At 48.7% G+C, this 9,676-nt stretch overlaps 1 long non-coding RNA gene across 1 annotated transcript; it reads right to left on the bottom strand.

Moving 5' to 3' along the window:
* Positions 1-1,172: 1,172 nt before the first annotated feature.
* LOC126511746 (uncharacterized) lies at positions 1,173-3,234 on the bottom strand. The gene is made up of 3 exons (XR_007594774.1): positions 2,651-3,234; positions 1,925-2,566; positions 1,173-1,319 (listed from the first exon to the last, which is right to left on the bottom strand). It is a non-coding gene; the product is annotated as an uncharacterized lncRNA (long non-coding RNA).
* Positions 3,235-9,676: the final 6,442 nt, after the last annotated feature.

Here is a 9,676-nt window from a genome sequence, read left to right as displayed (position 1 = left end):
ACCTCCCAGGAACCTCAATTTCCTGGTCTGTGAAATGGGAACAAACAGCACCCGATTATCACGGGCATGGCTATGAGGGCCAATGAGTCTGGTGCGCCAGTGGCTTTCCCGTGGCTGTGATGGAACACCGTGACCAAACTCGACTTAGAAAAGTTTCTTTTTAGCTTATGGTTCCAGAGGGATCAGAGTCCATTATGGCAAAGGGACATGGGAGCGAGCAGTTGGCCATGGTGACAGGGCAGGAAGCTAGGAGCTCACATCTTCACAAAGCAGAGAGCGCAGACTGGACGTGGCGAGAGGCCTTTCATCTCGAAGCCTGGCCCCAGTGATGGGCTTCCTTCCACAAAGGGAGCTGCCAACTGAGGGCATTTTCATTCAAACCACCACATCAGATGAGAGCTGCGCACAGCGCCTGCCTCACAGCTTTCACTGCTAACCTTCATTGTCCCTCTGTGCACCCTGCGCATCCTCTCTGCGCTAGGATTCTGCGTGCACCTATCTATTAAGCTCCGAGCCACAGCAGCCAGATAAGGCATCCTGCTTGTGTCTGTGCCTTCCAAAAACCTCAATACCCTGAGAGAAAGAGGATGTTTGTTGAATAAATGAACAACAGAACAAACGTGTGAAATAAATATTCTGTATTCTGCTCTGCATGTTTTGTGATTTTGACACCTAGATTCACAGTGCTCCCTCCTGACTGTAACCATAAAAGATGAGTTGGAAACTCTCGAGTCCTTCCCATGGGTCCTGTTCATCACACGTCTGACCACACGAGCCGGTGAAGAGAGAAGAGGATGCTCCAGCAGCGGATGCTGCTACAGTCGGGATGAAGACCCTGGAGAAGGAAGACCCTGTCCCAATGCAGACACACCAGAGCGCCAGAACATCAGAACCCAGCCTTTCCTCAAAGTAACAGCATCGCCCTAAGCACTCTGGAGCTGCCCCTCCCACTCTGTGTAGTGACAGACTATACCAGGATGTTCTGCTACCCCAGACAGCTAGAGGAAAACTAGAATGCAGACACAAGGACCGATGTATAGGGGCCCTTCCAATGCCTTACAAAACATTATATCTGGCCAATTTAGGAAGTAAACCAAAATAAAAAAAGATATCAAGTAAGGAAATCAAACACCCTCATGAACCAAAGCTCAGCTGGGAGACCACAGTGACTTACGTTTGACCTCCTTCAAAGCTGGGTCCTTATGATCAGCAGCACGCCAAGCCTGGGCTGGGAAATGGATGCTGCTTAGCCGTGGCAGACATCACTAATCAATTACAGCACGCTTTTGCTTTAGTGGGCGATTCTAATGCTTCCCATCCTGTTGATTGAAACAAGCCACTGTTAATCGATTAGTCACCATAGAGCATTAAACCCCCTTCCCAAACCTGACCTAGATGCTCACACCGCCTGTGTAATCCACAGACTTCCTTGCCTGGTTTCTCTAATGACTCAGACGGTGCCGTTATAATGATGTCAGCATGTCAGGACAGAGCAGACCATTTGTTTCTTTCAGTGCCCTCCTCCCCCACCTCCAACCTCCCCAGTCTCCTGAACTCTGTTGCTTTTCTTAACCTCATGTTAGAGAAACATAATACACAATGGCGGGGTGGGAGAAAAGGCTCAGTGGTTAAGAGCATGCGTTGTTCTGGCAGAGGAGCCGAGTTCGATTCTAAGCACCCACATGAGACAGCTGACAACTGCCTGTAACTCCAACTTCAGGTATCTGGTATCCTCTGACCGCCCCCCCCCCCCCGAGGCATACACAGACACATGTGTGCATAGGAATAATAAAAATAATAGACACGGGCAAAATGCGCTCCATGTTCACTATAAATCGTCACAGAGAGGAACAGGAGGTAGCTCCATTAGAAAGAGCTTAGCTCGAAAGCATGAGGGCCTGAGTTTGATTCACTTAGAACTCACCTGCAAAGCCAGGGCTAGTGTCCTGGGGAATTCCTGGGAGGAGCCGGGAGGATTCCTGAGCCCCTGTGTTGAACTGTCTATCCAAATTGGTGAGCCTCGGAGTCAGAAAACAACCCAGTAGCCAGTGATAAGGCTGAGCGGATAAAGGCACTTGCCGCCAAGCTTGAGTTCGATCCCTGGGTCCCACTTGGTAGAGAGCGAGACCTGACTCCCTCCAAATTGACCTCTGACCTCCACCACATGCGCAATGTGCACCGTAGCACGTGTGTGCAGCCCACCCGACGAGCATACACACGCATCCAGTGAAATTTATTACTAAAGTTGTTCGTGATTGTGTAGTACCCTTCCGCTCAGGCTCCGAGACCTGAACGGATGTCTTCCTGGTTTAAGATCAGCACCATCTGCTGACCTGCCAGACCCTGTGTCTTGTGACCTCTGTGCACTCTACTGAGCATGGCCCCTCTTGGCACTGGCGGCACTGAGTTCCCAATGCCCTATCACCGTGCAGTTGCCCATTCGCCCCTCCCCTGAGCCCGGCTTGCTTTCCCAACCGGCTCCTCTTCCGTCTTACTTATCCTAATTTTCATTGCTTTTCCTTGGTTCCCCTTTGTGGATGCTGGGGCCCGGGGACACACCGAATACCTGGGGGAATAAGCCTGGTATAAATAAACAAATAATGCCCTGATGATTCTGGGCACTACTTAAGATCTTGAACATCAGACTCACGAGCAGGTGTTGGGGGCTGGAAGTCACGGGGAGAAATCATGAAAGTCTCTCCTGTCTTCCTCTTCGTTTCCTTTTGAGCACCCGAGAGAGCAAACCGATGCCTGGGGGAGTGTAGCACAGCTCTGCGTCCTTCTGTGTTCCTAGATGCCTGCGATCACCAAGTAGCCTCCTAAATCAACTCCACAACAGGCACACAGACTTTAACACCAAACATGAGGGTTCGAGGCACTGGGGTGGAAGAACCATTTCTCTCGTGGCCCCTGTAACTCCCAGTTATTGGTTGCCTAGATTATCTGTGGAAACCAGGAGGGTGTGAAGCTAAAGGTGTGGGCTTTGGAGTTAAGGTTCACATTCTGCCATTCAAACTATGCTCTGCTGGAGAGATGGCTCAGTGGCCTGCTCTTCCAAACGCCCTGAGTTCAATTCCCAGCAACCACATGGTGGCTCATAAGGATCTGTAGTGAGGTCTGGTGCCTTCTTCTGGACTGCAGACATACACACAGACAGAATATTGTATACATAATAAATAAATATATTTTTTTAAAAAAAAATATGCTCTGCTCACATTTGTTCATGAGCCTCAGCTTCTCTTCTGGGGTTGTTCAGTGGCTTATGGGAAATAACATATGGAAAATGTTTAGCACGGCACTTAGTATAAGAAATTAAGAAGTAGCCTTTACCGATTACCCCTTTCCCTAAGTCTTGACAACTGGAAGCTCTGCTTTGCCCTCCTGCTGGAGGAGGGGTTAGTGTAGCTTACCACACAGCCCTCATAGCCTCAAGCCCAGAGTCAAGTACAATGGGTGTTTAAAATAAGCTTTGGGGGAGATGGTTCCGTGGTTAAAAGTATATACTGCACTTCCAGAGGACCCAGGCTTGGTTCCCAGCATACACCTTTGGTGGCTCACAACTGCTTGTAACTCTAGCTCCAGCGGATCTGACACTGTCTTATGGACTCCACAGACATGGGATGGCTAATCTTGACTATCAATCGGACACTGCTAAGAAGTGAAGACCTCAGCTGAGGAATTGCCTCCACCAGGCTGGCCCACGGGCACATCTATGGGGTATTTTTTTATTGCTGATTGATGGTACCACTGTGGGGAGTACTGGGCAGAGCAGGTGGACACAGGCTCTCTAAGGTAACGAGCTGAACGCAAGCCTAAGAGCAAGCCCACAAGGAGTGTTCACCACGGTCTCTGCTCCAACTCAGTCTAGGTTCCTGCTTCGACTTTTCTTGATGATGGGCTGTAACCTGGAAGTGTAAGTCAAACACACACACACACACACACACACACACACACACGTACACGCGCGCGCACACACACACACACACACATGCACACGCACTATCAAAATAAATCTTTAAAACTAAAATATGCTTCAGAATATCAACCCACGTCCTACTCTTTCGTTATAACTATTTCCTCCTTCCTAGGAAGACCTCTCTCCAAAGTGCACCCTCTGCTGACTGGGATTAGCAACAAAACCTCTCAAACCCAGCAGGAGATAATGGGCTGAGCGGTCACAGACTGAAGTCCCAGCTAGCATCTTGGTCATGTCCATCCCGTACACAGAAAACCTGGTGAGTGTGACCAACAGGTCAGCTCTGCCTGTGTGTAAATTCCACAGCCAGAGTACCTAACAATTTATATTCTTTTCCAGGTCGAATAAGATGACAAGAGGATTAAAAAATGTGTCTCAGAAACCTGTAGACGGAGCCCAGAAAGGCAGCTACAGGGAGAGTCCTGGTTAATTCTGAGATTCCAAACAGCCAGCTTTCCATCAATTTCCAGGACCTCATTCCTCGCCCCCCTTTATTCTCAGAATTGATGTTTATGTTTCCACCAGGCTAGAGACCAATCCTCCTCGGCAGCCTCCGTCAGAGAGAATCAGAAATTTTCCACCTGGGATGCTACAAATTGCATTTCTCAACACAGTTCCGGGATACGGGGTGTGACCAGCATAGCTAAGTGATCAGAACCCGGGGGACCCTGACTTTATCACCATCAAGCAGCTGAAGATCCAGACAAGACAGAGCCTCCTGTCCACCAAGATCCAAGAAGAAAGCCCCTGTCAGTCTGAAAGCAGCTCTCTGGGAAGTCTGCAGTCTGGAGGGAGGCTAGGCGAAGGCCCCACCGCTTCTGCCTGTGTGACTGGGAGCATTGCTCCACTGTTCGTCTTATAAAGACAAGTAAAATGAATCTTTGGGCTGGGGAATAAGCTTGGGAAAGTAAGTGCTTGATTCTCAATCCCCCAGAACCCAAGTATAAATAAATAAAAATTAAGTAATTAGTAATAAATAAGTAAAAGCCAGGGGTTGCAATGCTTACCTATAAGCTCAGTGTTGGGGAGGCAGAGACAGGAGGATCCCTGTGGCTCAGTGGCCAGCTGGGCTGGCTAAGTCTGTGAGTTCCAGGCTCAGCAACAGACCTTCTCAAAAACACAAGGTGGAAAGAGATAGAGGGAGAAAGCCTCAAGTTGACCTCTGGCCTACATGCGCGCATGCACACATATGTACGCACACACACATACATACACACATGGGTGGGGGCAAGGAGTGCAGAACGCCAACCCATTGGGAGAATGTAGCAGAAACACATAGGAGTCACTTAACACAAAGTCTGACTCATGGACAGTGTGGGGGGAAAAAAAAAAACCTTTGGCCGAGCAATACCCAGGATCCCCTCTGATATTTGCCCTTCTTTTAAAATACCACTAACTTCGCAGGGAAGCCCTTGGCAAGCACATTTGCAAGGTCCAGAGCCCACACTCTACGTTCACACCCCTTAGCCAATGATGGTTGGATAGCGGAGGACATCTCTCAGATTGAACCAGTCGGCTCTTCCTGATCCCTGGAGTGGAACCTGGCCACCTAGACTCTTAATGTTTAAAATAAGGAAGGGTAGATTCTGCAACCAAGAGGCTATCACCACCCACCTCAAGAGGAAAGATGAAGAGAAGTCTACAAACGGGGAGAAAGAGAAAGGACAGGACAGAGAGGACAAAGAGGGACAGGGACTGGGGGAGGGAGGAGGGGCGAGGGAGGAAGGGGAGTGACCATAAGCTCAGGAATGATTGCTCACTAGAAGCTAGGGGCAGCAGAGTTTGAACCTCCACCCCTGGAGGGGCACCTCGATTTCAGACTTCTGACCTTTCAGGTTACATAAAATCAATTCTTATTGTTTTCAACCACCCAGTCTGGAGCAGATGGCCTGGGAGGTCTCTGGAGTATTCTTGGTGCCAGTCCGCACTGAAAGGCTGGGGAAGCTGGGCTCTGATGTCTCTGCAGGGTGACTCCAGCTGCAAAGTCATTCATTCGGCAAGAATGAAGCTTGCAGTCGCTGGCAGGCTTTCTCCTCTGTCCTTTTCGGTCCCATCTGAGTCCTCAGCCTATGGGACTGTATCACCCACATTTGGGGTGGGTCTTCTCCTCTGACTTGCTATCCCAGCTGCCAGTCATCTCTGGAACGCCCTCATAGACACACCCATAAATGGAATTTACTATGTGTCCTTCAGCCCAACAGATTTGGCAGTCAAGATTAACTCGTAAGGGAGAAAGTAGAAGCAGATGCATTTGACTTGTTCAGCTGTCTCTACACTGATAAACAACACAGCTAAGACCCAACGGGGGCTTCTCTCATCCCAACCTGTAAGACTGCTGCCCTGGGGGATGGGAGCTGTACCCCACTTCCCTGGTGCAGCTTCTGAATAAATGAATCCAGGGATTAAGAACAACACAGATCTGATTCCAGAAGAGGAAAGGGTTAAACTTGCCTGCTCTGGGCCAGCTAGAGAGAGCTGAAAAGCCAGGCTTAGAACCACAAACCCCAGGCCCAAAATTCATATTAGTGATGAAAATGTTTGTCAAAGAACTTTTCTGCATGAGGCTGGGCAACTTCCAGACGTTCCCCAAGCATCCCGGAGACTGCAGGCTAGCCAGCCTCCATCCTTATTTCTCTCTGTGTCTGAACAAGGCTGAGCATAAACTCCATAGAAATCTTTTTAGAGGAAAATTAAACTTTACTAGCTGAGGGCTTATATATTCTGAGTGCTGTGGCAAGTATCCTGTACTTTACTGGACTAAACCGGGTATGCCGAGATCATTTAACCACAGAGCACAGCACTTAGACACTCAGGGTCTGGAGACAGACTACCTCAAACCTTCACTGACCTTGGACTTGAGTGTTCTGTCTGTGAAATGGTCTGACTCTATTAATACACACTCCTTGGCAGAGCTATCAGAGGTCCAATGTGACCACTTGACTGGTTCTCCCTGCACGCTAGTGACCATTAATCCTTCCAATGACCTGTGACGTCACAACCATGAAGCCTTTGCAGCTACCATCCCTGGGTATTGTGAAGTTAATACTTGCTCCTTAGACTGAGCTCATAGTTGTATGGATTTCTTTTCATAAGGTAGCGACATCCACAGCATTGCCTTTGTAGGTTAGAAGCAAAGGACAGAAGAGGACAAACTCAGAACACGCAAATCCCACTGGGACCAAATAGAGATCCATGAACACCTTGACCTCTAGAGTGTGCGGGCTGTGATCACGGAGCTTCCCTGCAGAGATCTAGAAATCACAGGAGGAGGTGGAGATCATCACTAGGCTGGGGGCACAGTCACACTGGGCTCACAAAAATGTTCAACTAACGCTGGCATCCATGAAGACACTCAGGTTTTTCTCAGTGCTGGGTATGCGCACGACATAAGCACTCTACACCGAGTTGCAACCCCAGGTTGAGAACTACATGTGTCAGAACCTTTGCACATACAAACTAGATGTGTGTGTGTGTGTGTGTGTGTGTGTGTGTGTGTGTGAGTATGTTTGGACATCAGAGGAGAGGAGTCCATTCTCTCCTTCTACCATGTGGGTCCCAGAATTTGAACTCTAAACATCAGGCTTGGCAGCAAGCACCTTTATCAGCCGAGCCATTTTGTTGGCCCAACATTGAATTTTAAAGAAATATAAGTGGATTTTAATTGCAGAGGGGTTCATCTCTGCTTTGTTAAGGATGTTGATGAGCCGTACACACTGTCTCAGCACACCCGGCTGCTGATGGCCAAGTTGCAAGTGTCATCTCTCACTGGCGACACAACACGTCTCTAGGAGCTTACTCTCCTGGCTGCGGAAGCCAAGGTGGTTATAGATCGGAGCAATTATCCGGCTGCATTGCTGTGTTTTATTGTACAGTCCCATGCTGCCGTCGACACGCTGAGATATAAACCATCTTATTACAGGCAACTTCAATTTCTCCTCTCTCCCGGTACTGCCAGGATGTCGTATTCATCTTCTGATGCTCTGTGCTTGTGTAGATTATACTATCTGTGAAATTCATTTCTGAGTGGTAAACAGTTATATTTTTTTTCTTTTATGAAAGGGGAACCGAGTCTGACTGGGAGAAACGTCACTTAGCCTCTGCTTTAGAGTATAAGTCCTACAGATGTGAGGAGAACTGTGGCCATGTAGCTGTAGCCCGTTCTGTCGCTCTGATGATGGCCGGCTGCTCCCTCTTCAGCGCTGAACTATCCAGCAATTGTATTATGCGTCTCAGAATCCAGGCTAACCTCCTTTCTTAAGGTCAGCTAATGGGCAAGTTACTCCAACGGCTGACTTTGCTTCCCTTTGCCATGTAATCTATCCATCCGGACCGTGAAGTAGACTGTGACCATCTTGGGTTTGTTGTTGCAGTGCTGGGGACCGAACCTAGAGCCTTGCGCATGCTTAGGGGCTCCCAGTGAGCTGCCCACCACGGTGTAGAACAAGACTGAATGTCTTAGGGGGAAGACAGGGCACACACATTCCAGTGCATGGTTTCCCACCGCAGAGACTGCTCGTTCATAGCCACGCCATCACCAACCCGGTCCTCAGAAGCAATGTGTCTTGCCTTGACCGCAGGCATCCAGGCCGCAAACCCAGCATGTCCGGAAGAAATCTTCAAAGCTCTTGGCATCCTGAGTCCTCACTGCTCAATCATCCACAGGGCATCATTGATTTAATCCTGATTTTTAAACACAGCATGATCAGCCACTGTTGAGTAACTAAGCAACCTCATGCCCAAAACAGGGAAAGATGCAATTTCCCGTCTCCTAGGAAGCCAAAAAAAAAAAAAAAAAGAAAATAGGATGTGAAGCTAAGTATGGTCCTTAAAGGCCACCATAGTCTATGTGTCTGCCTTTGATTGACTTGATTCCTCTAGAGACACGGAGACCGTTAGCATTTAAGTGACCCATTTTCACCTTGAACTTCCGTAACTCCTGGTAAATCCTTCCTCGACACACAGCTGTCTTACCCCGTTTTCTGTGGCTCTGACGAAATACTCTGGCAAAAGCAAACTAAGGAAAGAAAGGTTTACTCTAGCTCAACATTCAGCATGCAGCCCAACATGGCAGGGAAGTGAGGGCAGCAGAAGCCTGAAGCCGCTTTTCATGTCACACCCACAGGCAGCAGAATCATGCATGCATGCTACCATGTCATTCCCACAGTCAACAGATTGATGCATACATGCTGCCATGTCTCACACACACAGTCAACAGATTGATGCATGCATGCTACCATGTTATTCCCACAGTCAACAGATTGATGCATGCATGCTGCCATGTCACACACACAGTCAGCAGAGTGATGCATGCATACTACCATGTCATGCCCACAGTCAACAGTGATGCATGCATGCTACCATGTCATGCCCACAGTCAACAGAGTGATGCATGAATGCTGCCATGTCACACACACAGTTAGTAGAGTGATGCATGAATGCTAACATGCCACGCCCGCAGTCAGCAGGGTGATGCATGCATGCTGCCATGTCATACCCACAGTCAGCAGAGTGATGCATGCATGCTACCATGTCACACCCACAGTCAGCTGAGTGATGTTTGCATGTTGCCATGTCATGCCCACAGTCAGCAGAGAGTAATGCGTGCATGCTGCCATGTCACACCCATAGTCAGCAGAGTAATGTGTGTATGTTGCCATGTCACACACACAGTCAGCAGAGTAATGCGTGCATGCTGCTATG

This window comes from Alexandromys fortis, unplaced genomic scaffold, assembly GCF_014885135.2.
Source record: "Alexandromys fortis isolate MF-2015 unplaced genomic scaffold, M_Fortis_MF-2015_v1.1 scaffold_90, whole genome shotgun sequence".
In the NCBI taxonomy this organism is placed as follows: domain Eukaryota; kingdom Metazoa; phylum Chordata; class Mammalia; order Rodentia; family Cricetidae; genus Alexandromys; species Alexandromys fortis.
Note: the sequence above shows the minus strand (reverse complement) of the source record. Positions and strands in the feature narration are given on the sequence as shown.